This window comes from Vicugna pacos, chromosome 20, assembly GCF_048564905.1.
Source record: "Vicugna pacos chromosome 20, VicPac4, whole genome shotgun sequence".
In the NCBI taxonomy this organism is placed as follows: Eukaryota; Metazoa; Chordata; class Mammalia; order Artiodactyla; family Camelidae; genus Vicugna; species Vicugna pacos.
In genome coordinates, this window is record NC_133006.1 from 25,402,917 (window position 1) to 25,424,252 (window position 21,336).

The 21,336-nt window shown below is 40.9% G+C and overlaps 1 long non-coding RNA gene and 11 other non-coding genes across 12 annotated transcripts in view; 6 read left to right on the plus strand and 6 right to left on the minus strand.

The window, feature by feature from the left end:
* The window catches only part of LOC140687772 (uncharacterized), a 36,315-nt gene extending 30,578 nt beyond the window's left edge, over window positions 1–5,737 (plus strand). The window contains exons 3-4 of the long non-coding RNA XR_012062296.1: window positions 4,172–4,286; window positions 4,861–5,737. This is a non-coding gene — a long non-coding RNA (uncharacterized lncRNA). The remainder of the gene's footprint in view (window positions 1–4,171; window positions 4,287–4,860) is intronic.
* On the plus strand, window positions 2,570–2,641 carry TRNAA-AGC (transfer RNA alanine (anticodon AGC)). The gene has a single exon. It is a non-coding gene; the product is annotated as a tRNA-Ala (tRNA).
* On the minus strand, window positions 5,149–5,220 carry TRNAA-CGC (transfer RNA alanine (anticodon CGC)). Its single transcript has one exon. It is a non-coding gene; the product is annotated as a tRNA-Ala (tRNA).
* Window positions 5,738–9,618: 3,881 nt separating the features above from the next.
* On the minus strand, window positions 9,619–9,690 carry TRNAA-UGC (transfer RNA alanine (anticodon UGC)). Its single transcript has one exon. It is a non-coding gene; the product is annotated as a tRNA-Ala (tRNA).
* A 716-nt stretch (window positions 9,691–10,406) lies between these two features.
* Window positions 10,407–10,479, plus strand: TRNAF-GAA (transfer RNA phenylalanine (anticodon GAA)). Its single transcript has one exon. It is a non-coding gene; the product is annotated as a tRNA-Phe (tRNA).
* Window positions 10,480–11,467: 988 nt separating this feature from the next.
* Window positions 11,468–11,541, minus strand: TRNAT-AGU (transfer RNA threonine (anticodon AGU)). Its single transcript has one exon. It is a non-coding gene; the product is annotated as a tRNA-Thr (tRNA).
* A 3,627-nt stretch (window positions 11,542–15,168) lies between these two features.
* Window positions 15,169–15,240, minus strand: TRNAA-AGC (transfer RNA alanine (anticodon AGC)). Its single transcript has one exon. It is a non-coding gene; the product is annotated as a tRNA-Ala (tRNA).
* Window positions 15,241–15,485: 245 nt separating this feature from the next.
* TRNAF-GAA (transfer RNA phenylalanine (anticodon GAA)) lies at window positions 15,486–15,558 on the minus strand. The gene has a single exon. It is a non-coding gene; the product is annotated as a tRNA-Phe (tRNA).
* A 2,131-nt stretch (window positions 15,559–17,689) lies between these two features.
* TRNAA-AGC (transfer RNA alanine (anticodon AGC)) lies at window positions 17,690–17,761 on the plus strand. The gene has a single exon. It is a non-coding gene; the product is annotated as a tRNA-Ala (tRNA).
* A 720-nt stretch (window positions 17,762–18,481) lies between these two features.
* TRNAA-AGC (transfer RNA alanine (anticodon AGC)) lies at window positions 18,482–18,553 on the minus strand. Its single transcript has one exon. It is a non-coding gene; the product is annotated as a tRNA-Ala (tRNA).
* Window positions 18,554–20,686: 2,133 nt separating this feature from the next.
* Window positions 20,687–20,759, plus strand: TRNAF-GAA (transfer RNA phenylalanine (anticodon GAA)). The gene has a single exon. It is a non-coding gene; the product is annotated as a tRNA-Phe (tRNA).
* A 245-nt stretch (window positions 20,760–21,004) lies between these two features.
* TRNAA-AGC (transfer RNA alanine (anticodon AGC)) lies at window positions 21,005–21,076 on the plus strand. Its single transcript has one exon. It is a non-coding gene; the product is annotated as a tRNA-Ala (tRNA).
* Window positions 21,077–21,336: the final 260 nt, after the last annotated feature.

Here is a 21,336-nt window from a genome sequence, read left to right on the forward strand (position 1 = left end):
GATTGTTTTCTCATCTTTCTATTATTTGCCTTCATTATAAGCACAGGACACCAAGATTTGCGAAAATCAGGCCGCACCTGGCAGAGGGATCCTCCTTCCACACACAGCATAGCTTCCTACTTAGAAAATCTGAACAAATTGTTACAAGAGATCGAAACAGTAATCAAAAACCTCCCAAAAAAGAAAAATCCAAGAGCACAGGCAAATTCAGCTAAGTTGCAGGGTGTAAGAGCAACACGCGCGCACACACACACACACACACTCATACACACAATAAGTTATTTTTACATACACCAGCAATGAGCAATCTGAAAAGAAAATATTTAAAATTCCACTTACAATAATAGCATCTTTAAAAAAGTACCCAGAAAAAATTTAAACTACTGGGTGAAAGACTTGTACACTGAAAATAACAAAACATGGCTAAAAGAAATGAAAGAAGAAAGATAGGAAAGTTCAGTGGGAAGCATCTCTGTTCCTCTATTGTCTATTTCATGACTCAAAAATTAGAAGACTCAACAAAAATGTCTGTCAGTTTCTTTTTTCCCTCTACTTTCCATCTTTTTTCCCTGATCTGGTTTTCAATGTTACTGAAAAATAGAACTCAAGGTGAACTTCCCCTTAATCCTGTGGTAAGCCTCTTTTTCTTGGTGAAGATTTAGGGTGGACTGTTCTCCCTCCTCCTTTTCTTCTCCCATCTTGTCTTTCTTTTGCCAAAATAACCACCCTGTGTGGAACCAAGGTCTATGGAGTAGAACTGGGGCAATGAAAAGGCAGTGCATTGGATCATGGTTTAATTGTTGTATGAGTAGGGAAATCAGGAGAAAATGAATGAAAAAGTGCAAGAAGGATTTGCTTACAGAGTAAAGAACATACATGGAAATACAGGGGATTTTACTCAAGGCCTTGTATGTGGAAGACACCTGCTTAACATTAAAAATCAGCTTGCCCTAGAAAGTCTTCATAAAAGATCAGTACCATATTTGGATGGTTTTGAGAAACCTGAAAGTTGGCAAGGGAAAGTGCTCTGAGAGAAAGTTCACCAATTTAAAAATTATTAAACTAGATCTTCTGTGGCATTTCTGGTTCAATATCTTGGGACAGAAAAAGTCTATTAGGTAAAAACTAAGGAAATCTGAATTGACTCTGGACTTAGTTTTTTGAAATGTATCAATTTTAGTTCAAAATAAAAATATAAAAATTTTAATTTTATTAATTTGGCAAATGTATCATTCTACTGTAAGACGTTAATAATACGGGAAACTGAGTGCAGGGTATATGAGAACTCTCTGTAATGTCCTCTCCATTTTCCTCCATATCTGTAACTGTTACAAAATTAAACTCTTTTTATAAAATAAAAATTATCTCTCTTTTAGACACACAAGAGAAGAGGGTGTTTAAAAGGATTTGGAGCAAAAGTTTTGCTGCAGAGAGCGAATGCATATCTAGCAGGGCTCTTGTGCCAATTAGTACCCACATTCAACACGAGAGTGACTTACAGGACTGATGCCACTGTCTAATTTCTATGACGATGTTTAAATAACATTCAACAGAGGCTAAAAGAAAATTATAAGCATGTGAATGGTAACATGCACTGCACATATTCGCAGAGCTGCTTGCTCCAAATCAAAGCTGAAATCAGTAGTCTTTCGTGAATGTATATATATGTGTGTGTGTGTGTGAAGTTATGGGGAAAGTGAAAGAATCAACACCAGAAGCGGGTCGTGAATCCCGGGTCTTCAGACTCAGAGCCTGATGCAGGTGCAACCAAGCTACCCAGGAGTGTGACAGTTTCAGTGGAAATCTATTTAAATCGAAAACGTTTAATTACCTCATAACTATTTCCCCTCAGTCTTTCCCTTGTACGTTAAAGCCAAACACACTTGGGGGGAAAAATCAACTGATGCCAGTGAAATGCCCAAGCAGGAAACCGCAGTTGGACTCTGTTTCTAAATTCAATACTGCTTCCATATCAGGATACATCACCTTTCCAACATCTCCACTACCTGGGGGCTACTGCTCCAGAGGTATTCAACCACGAGTGAGCCTTTGAAAATGCTCAGCCTGTTTGCTGCTGGAAGAGGCTGCTAAACGGCCTGATTTGTCGCTCTTTGTTTCCGTCAAGTATTGTGAATGAATTACCCTCCTGTCTTACGTTCACACCTGGATCTACATTCTGTCCTCCACATTCACAGAACGCGTCTTTGTATGCCCCTTTTTGCATCTTTTTGGCAGCTTCGTGGGCAGAGGAGGACTTTTTAAAGAAGGGAGAATCAGAAGACCAAACAGAAGTTTCAGTTTCGGGACGCTCCCTCCTGGCGGACTGGAACTGACAGTTCCAGTTGGCTAAAAGCAGTCCTTGATGAGGGACGAGGACTACGGAAAGACCTAAGGATATTTCGGTTCAGAATCCATTTCTCTTTTTCCTGCCGCATCTGTGAGACAGGATTCAGTCCACAGGTTTCAGGAACAGAGGGCCTGATCATAGTAGTGGACTGTAGTTTGGCAACACCTTCACACAATGCTATAAATAAGTAAACTGAGATAGTGCAGGAGGCTACCTATTCAGGGGGGTGTAGCTCAGTGGTAGAGCGCGTGCTTAGCATGCACGAGGCCCTGGGTTCAATCCCCAGCACCTCCAATTATTCTCTTTCCTCCCTTCTGGCTGAATTCTCTGCTATCCTTTTTATTCCGCCACCCCCCACATCCATACCCCCGCCCATGCAGAACTTAAATTATGTGTCCTTTGGTGCTTAATTATTTAACTATGGACTTTGACATTCTTGAGACACCTCCCAGCTTGACTGCTTCAGCACAGGAAAGCCAGGACCAAGTGAAGTACAGAAGCTCTTCGCTCAGAATCGATATCCCGAAAGCCAAGCACCAAGCACATCATACAAGGTCTATTCTCCTTTGTTGCATTTTTTCATTATTATTAAGAAACAGGGAAGAAAAAGACGGACTTCAAGAAAAGGTAGAAGGGGAGGAGCTTTGGGAAAATTCCCTTTAGGTTACTCTCCCAACCCCTGCACCCAATCCTATTTTTCCCTCAGCTGCGCTTCTGTCAATGGACAGACAGGCTTGAGAGAAAAATTTCCGTCCCATTTTCCTTTCCCCACTCACTCCTACGCTTCCACCGCACACCAGACCTTGGTCAGTCCAATCACCAGTCTTGGAGCGCTGTGCTTTTCTAAGTGAAGTGGTGTTTAGGATACTGTCCGTGGGAAACTCAAAGACTTCCAAGAAACTCAGAGACTTTCAAAAAATATAGTTGAAAAACTGATTTCCAGAATTGGAAAGAGCAGCCAGTCTCTCTCAAAGCCAGTCTTAGGCAAAAAGGCCGAGCCTTCCTGTGGCACAAGCACTTTTAAGCCCATTTCCCTTAGGAGGAAGAGAACATTCCAGTTACCTGTATCTCTAGAGGGAGCAGAGAAGACAGAGGCAACGCGGGTGCAAATTACCTCCAGGGCCATCCAAATAGTAGGCATCCAAAAAGACCTAGTCGCAAGTCTTCTTTCCCTCTTTCCTCTTCTAGTTCCTTCTTTCTGATTGCAACCACCTGCCTCCTCCTATCCTTCCCCTCCTCTTTTTTTTTTTTTTTGGAGGGAGAGTTATCTTAACTAGTTTGTTGTCTGTTTTATTTTAATTAAAAAATTTAAATTTGTTATTGAAGTATAGTCAGTTTACAGTGTTGTGTCAATTTCTGGTGGACAGCATAATAATTTAGTCATAAAAGTACATACATGTATTCCTTTTCAGATTATTTCTCATTATAGGTTACTATAAGATATTGAACATAGTTCCTCAGGCAATACAGGAGAAACTTGGTTCTTTAAAAAAATCTATTTCACATGTAGTGTTAGTATCTGCAAATCTTGAACCTCCAATTTATCCCTTCCCACCCCCTTTCCCCTCTGGTAACCATAAGTTTGTTTTCTGTCTGTGAGTCTGTTTCTGTTTTGTAAATAAATTAATTTGTGTCTTCTTTCTAGATTCCACATATGAGTGATATCATATGATATTTTTCCTTTGCTTTCTGGCTTACTTCACTTAGACAATTTCCAGGTCCATCCACGTTGCTGCAAATGGTGTTATTTCATTCATTGTGTTTTTTGTTGTTTTGTTTTTGTTAAATATACGCAACTTATTTATCTATTCTTCTTTCCACCAGAATGCTTTTGGCCACATCTTTGTCTGGAACTTCGGTGTAATGTTACATGACATGTTATTAATTCATTTAATGATTTAAGGACAGAAAAGTAAAGTTTAGTGAGGAAATGTAGAAGGTAAGGAATTTAAATCTGCCGTTTGCCAGCGTTCCTGAGATTTTCAGTTAGATGTTTTGATTGAGGAGATGGTGGGGAGTTAGTGGGTGTCTTCTAGTATGTACTTTGTGTAAATTTCCTATGGAAGTCGATTTAATATGGAATAAAAATTACAGTGCTGTTAAAACCCGGGATCTAACCTTTAAAATCCGTTGATCACTTGCTCATCTATGTTATTCCGGCAAGCGTGAGCCAGGCTCTCCAGTCTTCCAGATCATGTTTTAGACCTTTGCATGGCAAAAATTTTGCTAAGTGCCACCTTACTTTTGTCCAACGTCCACCCACTCATTCACCAAGAAATACCCGGGGCCTGGGACCCAGCATTTCTGTGGCTTATCTCCGATTCTCGGCGGCGGAGGCAGGAGGGGGAGGAGGGGGGAGTAGGTGGAGCTGGGAAAAGAAAGGCTTGAGGAAATCCATGGGAAGCTTTTCTGTTCCTCCATCTCAGACGACCCATTGCTCAAAAAAACTAAGGAAACTTCGAGGAACTGCTTATTTTTTCTTATTTCCGATCTTCTTTCCTCCTGCTATTTAGGAATCCTGCCAAATGGAACCCAAAGTGAATGGATCCCTCAGTCTGGCTGCAGACTCCGTGTTTCTGGCGGAGGAGATGCTGATGTGTGTAGTTTTTTCTTCTCTTTCCTCTTTCTTCCTTCCGTGAACGCCCGCGTATTGGGTGGCACCAAGGTCCATGGAGTAGAAATGGTGTAATATTGAAGAGAATCCATTGGACTACACATTTTTGTTAAATGGAACAGAAGAAACAAGACAAAATGTATGAGAAAAGAAAAATGAAAGTTACACATAAAGAAAGAGACGCAGATGGAGGAGCCGGGGGTTGAACCCGGGGCCTCGTACATGCGAAGCACGCGCTCTACCACTGAGCTACACCCCCTGCTGCTGGGGGTATCTTGGGGATTTGTTTTGAGATTGTTGCCTTTATCTTCTGAAAGAGAAAGTCCGCTGGGTTAAAGTCCAGCACTTGTGAAATTACTAAACTAGATATTGTCTAGCTGCTTCACCGAGACTATGGTCCGACTGGTAGTTTTTGATTCTGGGACTTTGCCACTTCTGTTAGCCTCCTCCAAGACCCATTTACAAGCAAACTACGTGAAAATTACTTTCTTTCACTAGGAAAATTTCCAGGAAAAAATCGCAAATTTCCAACACAAATCTTCAGCAGTACCGGCTCAGATGAAGTGCTTCCCAGATCAGAGGCAGCCAAATTCAACTCCACACCATGTTGAGTTGGATGCCCAGCCAACGGGCATTTTCCAGCTGATTCTTACTGCTCACTCGTGTATCACATGTTCTGAGATTGTCCTCTGTTCTGGTTCCAAATCTCCTCACTTCTTGACGTTTATGTCCACAAAGGATTTCAGGGGGGAAATAAAAAGACCTTTAAAATTCTATCAACTTAAAAGAAACTGACTTTTTTTTATAGGCTGGGGGAATGAAAGAGCAAACACAGGGCAGCGAAGCAAGACTGGGGAGCCTAGCAAACTGTCAAACTGCTTTCCCTGGGAGAATCCATGATCACAATGGGAAAGCCTTCTACAGATATAGATACTTGGTGGGAAGAGGGGGAGAACCAAAGAGCCCTGGAATTCTTCAGAGTCTCATCTATGAATATGAAAATTTTAGGAGGTCCTAAATATCACAAAGCAGATAGTATTGTCTGGCCGAGAAAGAGCAGAGATAATGGCTGTTTCCTCACTGGGATGCTTTCCACTTGCATATGGCCAATGACCTCCCTAAAGAGTCAGAAGCCTCATACTGCTTCTCTATCAGGATCTCCCATATGATGTTGATGGAAGTAATCCAGTAAGTTTTTCATCGAATGGCTTGAAATACTGAACATAAGTGTTTATCGGTGAAGGCAGAAAAGATTAAAGGCATGTAATTCTGATTCTTTTCCCTTAGTCTTCTAAGCCCTTTTCTTGAGAAAGAGAATTCAGAAGCATTTGTATTAGGGTGACATATTACAGAAAGGAGAATTTGTTTTGACATAAACTGTGGGCTTTTCAAATTATGGGGAGAAATTCCTGATTTTAGTCTAGATCTTTAGAGCCGTTCCAGCTGAATTGTGTTGACCAAATCTACTTTCTTTGATACTAATAATTTTTCCACTTTCAAGTTGGGAAAGCCCAGCATTCCTTGAGAAATACTCTTCTCTTGTTCTTTGGCTTTGAAAAAGTTGGAGTTGATATCCTGCCACACTTGGCAATTAGTTTCAACTACCAGCAACATTGGGTGTGGAAGGGAAGCAGGAGGAGGAAAAGTCAGTGGGCAGGTTTTCTGTTCATCAGTCTTCAGTCTTCTAATTGACACGGGCCCAGATGAGAATACAAAAGGATCTGTTAACAAATATTGACTGTGAGCCTCTTTTCCTTTCCTCTCCATCTTTCTTTTTCTTTCCTGTTCCTTGGTAAACTGTGATATGGAATAATAGGGGCATGGGCTCACTCTACTTCCTTTTTTTTTTTTCTGTTTTCCTTTTCTTTCTTTTTTTAATTGACATATCATCAGTTTACAATGTTGTGTCAATTTCTGGAGTACAGCATAATGTTTCAGTCATACATATACATACATATATTTGTTTTCATATTCTTTTTCATTATAAGTTACTAAAAGATATTGAATATCATTCCCTGTGCTATACCAGAGAAACTTGTTCATTTATTTTATATGTAATAGTATCTGCAAATCTCGAACTCTCTTCCCTCCCCCTTACCCTCCTGTAACCATAAGTTTGTTTTCTATGTCTGTGATTCTGTTTCTGTCTTGTAAATAAGCTCATTTCTGTCTTATTTTTTGTTTTTAGATTCCACATATGAGTGATATCATATGGTATTTTTCTTTCTCTTTCTGGCTTACTTCACTTAGAATGACAATCTCTGGTCCACCCATGTTGCTGCAAATGGCATTATTTTATTATTTTTTATGGCTGAGCAGTATTCCATTGTAAAAATATACCACAACTTCTTTATCCAGTCATCTGTTGATAGACATTTAGGTTGTTTCCATATTTTGGCTATTGTAAATAGTGCTGCTATGAACATGGGGAGTACATGTATCTTTTCGAATTAAAGCTCCCTCTGGATATATACCTAGGAGTGGGATTGCTGGATCCTGCAGTAAGTCTATTTTTAGTTTTTTTTTCTTATTTCCTTTTACCATACTTGTGCTGATGCAATGAATTTGGTAGATGCCAGAGGCATAGAGTTGAAATAGATCAGCTTAAAGGCAATCTTTTGGGTAATGGATTTACTGTGGATGTGAGCAGGGGAAAAAATGACAAGAGAAAAATTTTAATGGGGAAATTTGGATGTGTTTCTAAATACAGCATTGATGAGGAAAGGGAAAGACAATAATGGAATCCAAGATGGCCTGGACTTTTCTGCATGGTTAGCCTGCACTTTACCAGTGATCTGCATGACCAGGTGAACCCTATATTTCAGTATATCTTCTGTAACTGATGGTCACCCTGATTCTTGTTGAGGAGTCAATATTCCTTTTCCTCTACATTATTTCGACTTATGTATGGAAGCCAGCTGGAACTTGGCCTTCTCCAAAAAGGTCTTTAGAGGATGTTAGTGTGTTCCTTCTCTTCTCACGTCCTGCTGTTGGCTTCGGCTGACTCATGAAAAGCAGGACATTGAGGGGGCAAATCTAGAGCTGCAATTGAATGAGAAAGTCATAAATGGATACAATCCAGTGATGTTTTTCTCTGTCCTAATCTAGATAGGAAGGCAAACTTGGAGATTCTTTTCAAGGATCAGCTAGGTAAATAAAACAATGAATTTAATGATGAAAGGCAAGGGAGAAATTTGATAGAACATGTTAGAATAATCCAAGATTTGGACTCTTATTGGAGACCAATACTTAGGACTTAGAAGATTTGCAGATAGATTGGATTATGCAGATGGTGATGCCTTTCACAAAGCTAGTAAAAATAGAAGAGGTAGAGTTCTGTTTGTTGTTGTTTTTATCAGTTTTTAAACTTATTTTTGTGTTGGGAGCATAAAGTGGGGCAATAAAGGGGAAGCATTGAGTTTGGATTTGGAAATGACATATTTTAAATGCTTACAAGATAGCCTCTTGCGAATGTCTACCTACACACATTATAATCTGAGTCTCAAATTCTGCAGCCATCGCTGAACCCCTAGTTTGGATATTCATGTGGCTAGGAGTAGAAGGCCTCTGAAGAGTGAGTCGAGTGAGGACTTCTGTTTATTTTCATTAAGACTAGTAGATAGGAGGTTATTATTAGTATACGTGAAAAACAAAGAAATGAGATTGCTCCTAGGCTGACCATATTCTTTTTTGGTTTATACTGGTTATTGTTATGGTCCTAAAATTCCCTTAGAAGACCAATAGAAGTCCCATTTTCTGCCGTCATCCTCCAAGTAAAGTGACTATCTCTGCAGTAATTGCATTTCTCTTGGGCAGTCTGTAAAAGGAAACAGCATAAATTCCACCAGTCCCCAAAGGACAACCTTTGAACAGAAATACTGTCCATGAGGTCTGGTTTATTGAAAGGGAATATTTCTTGCCTCCACAGCACACATCTGCTGCTGAGCATCTGATTCTCAACTTTTTGAGAATTCAGTGGAAAGGATAGGGAAGAAACAAGGAGGTGGCTGGCTTTTAGAAGCCAAGATCTCTCCATTACTTGAATTTATCTAAAAGCCAAGTGTTCTCTGCAGTAAAGAATGAACATCACTGTGTCTCCAAAATTAAAGTAGGTTGGCAGTGGAGTTTTCCTTACTTTTCTTTTTCCAGGCTCTTCCTAGAGAAACAAATCCCTTATTTAAATTCATGCGTTCTATTCCAGGTATGTGATAAAGATTCATGAATAGTTGTGTGTCTTAGGCATTTGGTTTACAGTCCAAAGTGTTTTTCCAGGAATGGTTGGAATCCTGCTCCCAGCATCCTAATTTTTCCCATGGCTAGTGTCTTTAGGATTAGTTATTCTGGCTAAGAAATTGCTCATAGGTTTCTTTTTCTTTTTCATTTTTTTCCTGCCCATCTTACTTTGGATCTTCTTTCTCTTAAGTAGTACTGTGAAATGGTAGTCCAGGTTAAAAACCTGGTTAAATTGGTGGCATTCACAAATGGTAAATAAGCCTGTATTTTTCTTCTCTTTTTTCTTCCTTATGCTGTCACAGCAATGAGGAATACTTTCCATACGAGCAGGAAAAAAAAAACCAAAGTAATGAAAAGTGAAAAAGTAGGAAAGCAGATCCCACAAGACTAAAGAAACATGAAAGTAAAATACCATGAACACCTCTGGAGGTGCCGGGGATCGAACCCGGGGCCTCATACATGCAAAGCATGCGCTCTACCACTGAGCTACACCCCCTCGTGACAAATCCTTCTTTTTTTCGACATATTAGGAAATATACCCATTTTCTGTATTCTTTGGCAAAGCTATTTCTTTTGTCAGAACATTTATTCCGTTAATTCCATTATTTCTACAATTTCTAAATTAGATTTTTTTTGGTGATGGCTAAGCTCAGGAATGACACATTTTAAACCCAAGTTGTTACCATTCCTGCTCTTAGTTTCTTTTCAGCCCAGTCAGTTCTGTCCAAGGTCTTCTCACTTGGGCCGAAAAACTATGTTGAAGAGTAGATGGAAGAGCGTGAAAGAAAGGAAACAGCTCACTAGAAATCATCACCAGGACAGAAAGCTCATCTCGCATAAACAAAAATTAATCTATTTCTCAGCGTCTTTGAATTATGGAAGAACGAACGAAAAGAAGAGAGAAATAAGGGACCCTAGGACTTTTTTTTTTTTTAATGTCTATTATTTTTCTGAGCTGGGTCAGAGGAGCAGAAAGGCTTTCCGGTGAATCCCTATCACTTTTGTTTTGTCTCTCTCCTCCACCTACCACTCCAGTCTGCCAGGAATTGGATCCAAGAAGCATACATGGGAGACAGAACCACAACTTTTTGGATGAATGAGTATATTGGACAGTTGAACAGCAACATTTGCAGAGTCTGAAATGTTCTAAAAATCGGTTGAAAACAATCTCAACTTTTAAAAGTAAATGTCAAGAAGTTTTACCCTTAACTAGCCGAAATAGCTCAGTTGGGAGAGCGTTAGACTGAAGATCTAAAGGTCCCTGGTTCAACCCCGGGTTTCGGCAGGTTGTTTTAGTCAACATTCGGGAGGATGAGCAATTTCAGCAACCACCTGCAACCACCTGGACAATTATATCTTCGAATTCGTATCTTGTAATTGTTCGATGGAACAGCGGAGCGTCGCACATGAACATGGCAAACGCATGCAGCGTGTCTGGCGTTCCTTGCTTCTTGCTTCTCCCTTATATATGCAGCGATTGCAATGCCCTGTGAATTTTGATGTGCAAAATAAAGATGTACAGTACAGTTCATGCTTATAATTTACAATGTTACTTTTACTTAATTACAATGACATTAAATAGCAACTTAAAAAATACCATAACAGGTCAAGAGAAGAGGAAGAAAGAAGAAAGCTAAATTTATATTTCACTGTCTTTACTGGCACCTTCCCCCTGTTTTTTGAACAAGGGCCCCTAGTTTGCACTTTTCACTGATCCCATGAATTGTGGAGGTACTGGGGATTGTCCCTGACCAACATTAAATCAACATTTATTTTATGCTTTCACAAATTTTGGAGGTTATGTATATCCATCTCCACACCCACACCCAGTCTCTCCACACACCTTTCACTGAATTATCTCAAGAACACTAGTGAATATTTTATTAAAATCCATGCCACAGTCTATATTCCATCTCTGAATTTCAATTAGTTGTTCTTAACTCTACATGAAGTTAGGATTGGAATATCTGAGATAACATTGCAAGGAAAATAGCAAGGGAAGATGCAGTTTGTGTTTCCAAAAAGAAACATTAAGAAAATAAGGTAGTGTACTAAAATCACAGTTCTGCTCTTTGCTGTCTCAGTATAGTCCTGCGTTGTGCTAACGTACCCACATCAGTTCCATTTTGTTTCCAAAGCCTTTGGAAACCACCTGTGACATCCAAAATTGGAGGGTGGTGACAGGCAGACTGTAGAAAACATTCTGCGTAATTTTAAGACAGCAAAACAGGTGCTTGGTGGGACAGATAAGCCTTCAACTACGGAGGGTGGAAAGGCTCCGCTGGGATTCGAACCCAGGATCTCCTGTTTACTAGACAGGCGCTTTAACCAACTAAGCCACGGAGCCCACACAACAACCCCAATTTGGTTTTCTTTTGTCAGAGAATGACTTTGCACTGATGTATTTCGGAATAGAGCTTGGAACGAGAACTATACATTCATTTCTTAAAAACGAAGAAGAAGAAGAAATTACTCCTTTCTTGTGCTTTCATTCCCTTGGCTTTTTACTGGGGTCAGAGCCATTCTGTGAATTACAGCTTTGACCCAAGCGTTATTCATCAGTCTTCTTTTCCTTTTGCTCCGCCTGACCTTACTGTATTTGGTTGATGTGGAGCCTTAGGGAAACTTAGGCAGAAAAATTCAAGCAAGATAGAAAGGCAGGGACTATGCGCAGATTTCCTCAGAAAGCACGGGGACAGTGATTTTGGTAAATTGCAAGAAGATCAATATTCTGAATGGATCATTTTCTCCAAGGGACGAAACTAGCAAAACCATAAAATCTTTGGACTCTACCTCATCCACTTATTTAATGAACTGATGTCTGGATAGCCATAGCATTCTTGTGAGAGGTGGTGGATTTATTTATTTCTTGAATTAGGCTTACCTACTTATTTTTAGAGGAGGTACAGGGGATTGAATCCAGGAGTTCATGCATGCTATCTACCAGTTGAGCTGTATCTTCCCCTTCAAGTGGGGGTATTACACAGCATCTCCCCACGGAGACAGAACTGAGATCTATAGGCTTCAATGTCTGGTTACTGCACTTAGTTGCTCTCACTGGCATGTGGAAGATAAGGGAGTGGAAGAAAATGAGTGGGCAGGCTTTTTGCTTCTCAGCTAGCAACCTGTTTCTTGAGAAAGGCACAATTGAGAAAACAGGAGTAGGAACTTGTTCACTGTCCTCTTATTTTTTTCCTCTTTCCATTCTTGCCCCCCTACTGCTCAATTCTTTTGCAAATGAATCATGAACTGGCTCGTTAATGTGGATTGGACCTGTTTGCTGTGCTCAGTGAACAATATCTTCCTTTGTTCCAGTCAACCTAGTCTTCCTTGTTCTGAGACAATTAGGTTAGGCCATGGGCTCCAAAGCCCTCAGAGTAGAAATGCTTGAGTGTTTAAGGCAACCAACTGAATTAGATAACCAGTCTCCCTTGAGTGTAAGCAGGGAAAGATGAGTAAAGAAATGCAAAAGTGAAAAAAAAAAAAAAGAGAGAAGACAGAAAAGAGAGGAAAAAAGAGCTGTGAAGAAGTGCATGCATAGAGATATGGAAGATTAAACCTAGAGCATCTTCCTTGCTCCGTAATCTCACCACAACTCACCTACATCCACCCAGACAGGTGGCTGCTGAGAAAAAGTTGGTGACTAATTATTTTCCTTTACAAGATGGCTTTGAGGACCACATATTTGGCAGAACAGAGGTTAGTTTGTTTAGCTCCTTTATTTCTGAAGCTTCTATCTGAATCTGGTCTTGTGGTGATATCAGGGGAAGGAGCATTGCAGGCTAGATGAAAAGATACAGTTACACATGGTCTTCCCAAAGTTGGCCAACTCGGAGGCCTGCTTGCCAAGGGATTGCCTGAGTGGCAGCTCCATCTGCCAAAAGAAAGAGGCTCATTGTGGACCATACCCTTGTGTCTTCAAATGCTCACTCCCTCAATTTTTTCTCCTCTGCCTACACAGACTGCAAGACAAATGAAAAACACAATGCAGAGGGATGAAGAGTAGCAGGCTTCCTCAAGACTTTAACTGTATGTGGTGAAATTGGAAAGAGAGAAAGGGAGGAATTCACAATACTTACCAGGAAATGAAACATCACTTTGCAGTCCAGCAACACGATCTGCAAACCTTGCAGTGACATTTTCTAGTGGATGCTATAGCTCTTGGCCTGGATTCTTAAAGGATTGGAAGACAGAAAGAGAGAAGAGAACAAAACGTACTCCTAGCATTTATAGCTTTTCTTCTCAATGGAGTTTTCTCTGCAATGAAGAGAATGCAAAGGAGATTTGCAACTAGGACAAGATTTCTCAACAAGTTAGTTGAACATATGTGCTGTGGCTGGACCTTTAGATTCTGACAGCTCAACAGGTAAACTTAGGATTTTCTGACTGGGGGAAACAAAATTTGAACCCATAGGGGTTCAGGTTCTGTGTGTTTGAATTTATTCTCCAGTTATTTCTAACTGGCAGAAGGCTACTGAGGTCTGGCCTGCTTAATGTTCTGAGTGTTCACAATGGGATCTTCTAGTGGCTGGATATATATGGTAGTTAGTATCTGCAAAGCCCAAACTCCCCATTTATCCCTCCACCGTTAGTCTTATTTTTAAAATCAACCATTGATATTTCTCCCAATGTCCTCAAGCCTCAATCAACTGTTCTCACCAAAATACTAACAATTTTAAACAAGAATCTTTTATCTAGACATATTCCTTTGGCTACTACAAGTAAACATTACTTAATTACCTTGCCACAGTAAATGATTTCCTTGCCTGGCTAACAAAGGAGCCAATCATAAACTGACTTGGTTGCAACCTGATTTTCATTACAAATTTTTGTGTGTGAAGAAATTTTGTTGTGATGAGATATGTCATTTCAAACTTTCAAATTTTCAAGTTTTTGTGACAGTTGCCTCCTGTTAGTTGGAATATTGTGACGAGTGTTAGTTTGGTAATGTTCTTGTATATTGTATTCTTTCAGCAAATTTATAGCATTATTGGATTCCATTTCTCAGTATTTTGGGAGATTATGAGAGATGAAACATCAAAAAGAAGAGAAAAGTAAGGGAGCCCCTAAAATATTCCCTTAGGTTCCCTTAGTTTCTGAGCCATGTCTGGGTCAAGTGACAGGATGCAGAGGAGCAGAAAGGCTTTCCATTGAGTCCCTCACTATCATCTCTCTTCAAAATCTCCTTTTTCACCTGTCCTTTCTACGCTGCCAGGAGTTGGATCCAATTGGCATACATGGGAGACAAATTATTCGAAGTTATTCATGGGCGGGCAAATATAAGAATAACCAGACAGCCACTCTTAGGGAATTTGAAGACTTTCAAAATCAGAAGTTGAAAACAACATATGTATTTAAAAATGAACGTCAGGAAGCTGAGTTTGCAGTAGGCTGAAATAGCTCAGTTGGGAGAATGTTAGACTGAGGGTGCATAGGCCCCAGGTTCAATTCTGGGTTTCAGCACAGTGTGTTTCAATTGATTCCGAGGGTGGTTTGCATAAATAAGAAGTAAGTACTCACTCCGAAGATGTCCTACATCTCACTACTGGAGAATCCCGTGTTCTTCACCCCAGAGGAGGAACTGTTGCCCCCAAAGTACTAGAGCAGGCTGATGTTTTCAGATTTTCCAGCCGCTTAGTTTTAACTTTCCCCGAATTCAGGAGGAAACCCCTCCTGAACTGGTTCTTGACGCTCGTTTGAAGTGCACAAAAGATGAAGTGGGAGCAGGTCAAGCGTCTTAGGAGATGGTCTTTCAAGTCCAAGAGATTTTCCAGCGCTCAGAACAGTTTTGCGTAGTATGAGACTTTTGCCAACCTAGCGGTAATGGTGGGAGAGGAGGGAATTGAGACAAACAAGCCTCAATGATCTCGTTGTATCCGGAAGAGAACATGGCATAGTAGAGATGAAAAATGAAAGCAGAAAACTGTTCTTACAGAAGAACAGAAGGAAAAGAGAACGAAGTAACCAGTCCAAGTGGAGGTGCCGGGGATTGAACCCGGGGCCTCGTGCATGCTAAGCACGCGCTCTACCACTGAGCTACACCCCCTCACTGGTCACACGTAGCGTGTAAAAGAAATTTTAATTGGCAGAGCTTGCACGTCACGTGAAAGCAATAAAAAGTGGGCTACTCTTTTGAACTCCGACACAGCATTGGGCCTATTGGGCAATGAGACTTCAGCATGCTAAAGGAATTCGATGTTCGTGAGCACAGTTGGAGTGAGCACCTTTTACAACTCTTCCTTCATGGACCAGGAGGCAAATTACTCTCGGAAGCGACTAAAACGCTCGGCCTGCCGAAACCCGGGATCGAACCAGGGACCTTTAGATCTTCAGTCTAACGCTCTCCCAACTGAGCTATTTCGGCTGGCTGGAAGCGCAACTTCCTGACATTTAGTTTTTAAGGTTTAGGCTGTTTTCAACTTCTGTGTTTCAGAAGGTTTCAGATTCCTTCAGCGTGGCTCTCTCGTTCTACAATATACTTGCCTGCCCAGAAGGAATTGGAATTTATTGCCTTCCATGTCTGCCAGCTGCATCCAATTCTTGGCAGCGTGAATGAACTGACAAAGGCCAGAGACTTGGAAAAAAGGTGATAGGGAGGGACTCAATGGAAAGCCTTTCTGCTCCTCTGCATCCTGTCACTTGACCCAGAAGCAGCTCAGAAACTAAAGAAAATATTACTGGGGGGCTACTAATTATCTCTTCGTTCTTTTGTCTCTCACAATGGCACTGAGTTCCCGAGGCTGATGATGTGTTTGTTGTCTCAGGCTCGGGAGAGGCTGCATGAGCCACCTCTTTTTGTTTGTTTGTTTGTTTGCTTGTTTCAATCAAATGTTCCTTGGGAAGACAAACCTCAACAGTGATGATGAGGCCCTTGGAGAGGAGTGAAGGGGTATGAGTTTAACTTTACTACTGAGCAGGAAAAAGTAAAGGAATATAAAGAGGAAAATGGGAAAAGACTGTGCAAGCATGGTTTAAGAGCGTGAAAGAGGGCAGTAATGGAGGTGCTAGAAGTAAAAGATTGCTTCAGAGGTACTGGCTTAGAAATGTTGAATGAATATGTGGCAAATTTAAATTAAATGATTTGGTATCCATATCAAGCAACATCATGAAAGAAGTTGTAGATGTTAGAGAATAAATTGGATTGTGAAACCTGAATCCTTATCATCTTACTTTTCAACTCCTTTCAGTTTTCAGTACCCTTATCTCAGCAGTGAACTTAACCTTTATTTAAGAATGCTTAATACTATCTCCTGAATCCCATAGCATTTGGACATTCCAGACAAAGGGCAAAACTGTAACAGTCATGGCATGTCAGCTGCAGGGGTCAGTAAGGAAAATGAGAAGGCTCAAGTAGTTGTTAAAACGTCAGTGATGCTCAACAATTTCCCTCATGTCAGCAGTGTAATAAAGCAGTGAAATCAACATGACCTTATGTCAAATATTTTCTCAAACATATACATCTTACATAAAACATACACACACACACACACACACACACACTACAGAGATTATTCTTTTATGGGTCATTTCATGGTGTCTTGTGACTAAACCTTACAATAGCCTACCTCTATTCATATACACACACATTTAAAAAACCCTCAAAGTGAAGTGTAATAAAAAGTGTGATGCTGAGTAGCATATTAGAATATCTTACCCTCCAACTTCCCTAGATTTTTCCAACTAAATTTTATATTTTTATTTTTAAATCTTTAAATGAATTCACAGCCTGAACAGGTCAGTTAACATAGCACAATTGAAAGATTATGATAGTTCCATTCAGACTCCCAAATTTTGATATGAAACTCCTTTAAGAAAGGAGGATGTATTTAAAAAGCTGGGAGACCAGTTAATTTTGAAGTCACTCCCATGATTACGTATGTGTGAGTGTGTGTGTGTGTGGGGGGGTGTTCAAAACAGAACAACAAAAAACGCCTACATCATTGATTAACAATGACAGCATTTGAAATGGAGAAGCCTGAGCCAGAGTCTAGATTCTGCAGCGAAGGTGAAGGAAATGAGGATGAGAGATGACAGGACCAGCGGAAAGAGAGTGCCAGAGGATGGTATAGTAAGAAGGTTTGCCTGTAGAGCAAAGAACCTCCAGGAAGAACCTACAAGCAGCGCCTGACATCTATAAACTAGGAAGGGAAAAAAAAAAGTCTTTAATACAATTCATTTATACTTTAGATTTCAAGAACGTGATCCTAGAACATACATTTGGCCGAATCACCAGATATTAAGGATGGGTAGACGTAGTGGGACTTAAATCTGAGAGAGTGAAGGGAATGTCTTCTTTGGAGAACGTGACCTCAAAGCTACCTACAGCACTGGCTTGGAGTCGCTTGGTGGGGCGCTCCTTGCAAGAAAGACACATATACTTTGAGTGGAGTGCGCTCGCTAGAGTTTGTGTAATTTGGTTCAGAGAATAGTTGATTTTGCATGGCTCAGCAAATCTCCACTACTTCCTGTTAGGAATGAAAGAGCGCTGAAACGGCGGGGGTGTAGCTCAGTGGTAGAGCGCGTGCTTAGCATGCACGAGGCCCCGGGTTCAATCCCCGGCACCTCCACTTGGGAAGTTCGTTCAGTTCTCACTTTGGCGAAGCAGGAAGGTTTTTGTCCCTCTGAGTGTGCAATAAGCGCAAACTTTCCTGCTTCAGTTATCAATTCTGTTACGCCTACACCATATCCTCTTCCGAATACAGTGAGATAATTGAGACTTACTTGCCCTCAATTCTGTTGTTCCCTCCATTTCTCTGCAGTCACTTTGACGAATCTCTGCTATGTTGTTGGACTTCGTCTTCTCCCTGGCAAAACATTTTGGGATAGTTGCTCTTTGCTCAAAAGGAATATTAAAACGCCGATTCAGAGGGGCAGGGTGGAAAACAGAACCAGAAGAGAAACAGTGATTCATTCAGCATTTCATCATTGAGGGTCTCTGTGTTCTGTTCCAAGTCATTGAGGCGATGTAGGAGAATCGGGGTATAGTCCTGGAAAGGAATGCTTGCAGTTTCAACTAAACAACAAAACAAAACTAACGAATCAGTGGTTAGTTTTTGCATAATATAAGCCAACATAGCAGAGATTCGTCAAAGTGACTGCAGAGAAATGGAGGGAACAACAGAATTGAGGGCAAGTAAGTCTCAATTATCTCACTGTATTCGGAAGAGGATATGGTGTAGGCGTAACAGAATTGATAACTGAAGCAGGAAAGTTTGCGCTTATTGCACACTCAGAGGGACAAAAACCTTCCTGCTTCGCCAAAGTGAGAACTGAACGAACTTCCCAAGTGGAGGTGCCGGGGATTGAACCCGGGGCCTCGTGCATGCTAAGCACGCGCTCTACCACTGAGCTACACCCCCGCCGTTTCAGCGCTCTTTCATTCCTAACAGGAAGTAGTGGAGATTTGCTGAGCCATGCAAAATCAACTATTCTCTGAACCAAATTACACAAACTCTAGCGAGCGCACTCCACTCAAAGTATATGTGTCTTTCTTGCAAGGAGCGCCCCACCAAGCGACTCCAAGCCAGTGCTGTAGGTAGCTTTGAGGTCACGTTCTCCAAAGAAGACATTCCCTTCACTCTCTCAGATTTAAGTCCCACTACGTCTACCCATCCTTAATATCTGGTGATTCGGCCAAATGTATGTTCTAGGATCACGTTCTTGAAATCTAAAGTATAAATGAATTGTATTAAAGACTTTTTTTTTTCCCTTCCTAGTTTATAGATGTCAGGCGCTGCTTGTAGGTTCTTCCTGGAGGTTCTTTGCTCTACAGGCAAACCTTCTTACTATACCATCCTCTGGCACTCTCTTTCCGCTGGTCCTGTCATCTCTCATCCTCATTTCCTTCACCTTCGCTGCAGAATCTAGACTCTGGCTCAGGCTTCTCCATTTCAAATGCTGTCATTGTTAATCAATGATGTAGGCGTTTTTTGTTGTTCTGTTTTGAACACCCCCCCACACACACACACACTCACACATACGTAATCATGGGAGTGACTTCAAAATTAACTGGTCTCCCAGCTTTTTAAATACATCCTCCTTTCTTAAAGGAGTTTCATATCAAAATTTGGGAGTCTGAATGGAACTATCATAATCTTTCAATTGTGCTATGTTAACTGACCTGTTCAGGCTGTGAATTCATTTAAAGATTTAAAAATAAAAATATAAAATTTAGTTGGAAAAATCTAGGGAAGTTGGAGGGTAAGATATTCTAATATGCTACTCAGCATCACACTTTTTATTACACTTCACTTTGAGGGTTTTTTAAATGTGTGTGTATATGAATAGAGGTAGGCTATTGTAAGGTTTAGTCACAAGACACCATGAAATGACCCATAAAAGAATAATCTCTGTAGTGTGTGTGTGTGTGTGTGTGTGTGTGTATGTTTTATGTAAGATGTATATGTTTGAGAAAATATTTGACATAAGGTCATGTTGATTTCACTGCTTTATTACACTGCTGACATGAGGGAAATTGTTGAGCATCACTGACGTTTTAACAACTACTTGAGCCTTCTCATTTTCCTTACTGACCCCTGCAGCTGACATGCCATGACTGTTACAGTTTTGCCCTTTGTCTGGAATGTCCAAATGCTATGGGATTCAGGAGATAGTATTAAGCATTCTTAAATAAAGGTTAAGTTCACTGCTGAGATAAGGGTACTGAAAACTGAAAGGAGTTGAAAAGTAAGATGATAAGGATTCAGGTTTCACAATCCAATTTATTCTCTAACATCTACAACTTCTTTCATGATGTTGCTTGATATGGATACCAAATCATTTAATTTAAATTTGCCACATATTCATTCAACATTTCTAAGCCAGTACCTCTGAAGCAATCTTTTACTTCTAGCACCTCCATTACTGCCCTCTTTCACGCTCTTAAACCATGCTTGCACAGTCTTTTCCCATTTTCCTCTTTATATTCCTTTACTTTTTCCTGCTCAGTAGTAAAGTTAAACTCATACCCCTTCACTCCTCTCCAAGGGCCTCATCATCACTGTTGAGGTTTGTCTTCCCAAGGAACATTTGATTGAAACAAGCAAACAAACAAACAAACAAAAAGAGGTGGCTCATGCAGCCTCTCCCGAGCCTGAGACAACAAACACATCATCAGCCTCGGGAACTCAGTGCCATTGTGAGAGACAAAAGAACGAAGAGATAATTAGTAGCCCCCCAGTAATATTTTCTTTAGTTTCTGAGCTGCTTCTGGGTCAAGTGACAGGATGCAGAGGAGCAGAAAGGCTTTCCATTGAGTCCCTCCCTATCACCTTTTTTCCAAGTCTCTGGCCTTTGTCAGTTCATTCACGCTGCCAAGAATTGGATGCAGCTGGCAGACATGGAAGGCAATAAATTCCAATTCCTTCTGGGCAGGCAAGTATATTGTAGAACGAGAGAGCCACGCTGAAGGAATCTGAAACCTTCTGAAACACAGAAGTTGAAAACAGCCTAAACCTTAAAAACTAAATGTCAGGAAGTTGCGCTTCCAGCCAGCCGAAATAGCTCAGTTGGGAGAGCGTTAGACTGAAGATCTAAAGGTCCCTGGTTCGATCCCGGGTTTCGGCAGGCCGAGCGTTTTAGTCGCTTCCGAGAGTAATTTGCCTCCTGGTCCATGAAGGAAGAGTTGTAAAAGGTGCTCACTCCAACTGTGCTCACGAACATCGAATTCCTTTAGCATGCTGAAGTCTCATTGCCCAATAGGCCCAATGCTGTGTCGGAGTTCAAAAGAGTAGCCCACTTTTTATTGCTTTCACGTGACGTGCAAATTCTGCCAATTAAAATTTCTTTTACACGCTACGTGTGACCAGTGAGGGGGTGTAGCTCAGTGGTAGAGCGCGTGCTTAGCATGCACGAGGCCCCGGGTTCAATCCCCGGCACCTCCACTTGGACTGGTTACTTCGTTCTCTTTTCCTTCTGTTCTTCTGTAAGAACAGTTTTCTGCTTTCATTTTTCATCTCTACTATGCCATGTTCTCTTCCGGATACAACGAGATCATTGAGGCTTGTTTGTCTCAATTCCCTCCTCTCCCACCATTACCGCTAGGTTGGCAAAAGTCTCATACTACGCAAAACTGTTCTGAGCGCTGGAAAATCTCTTGGACTTGAAAGACCATCTCCTAAGACGCTTGACCTGCTCCCACTTC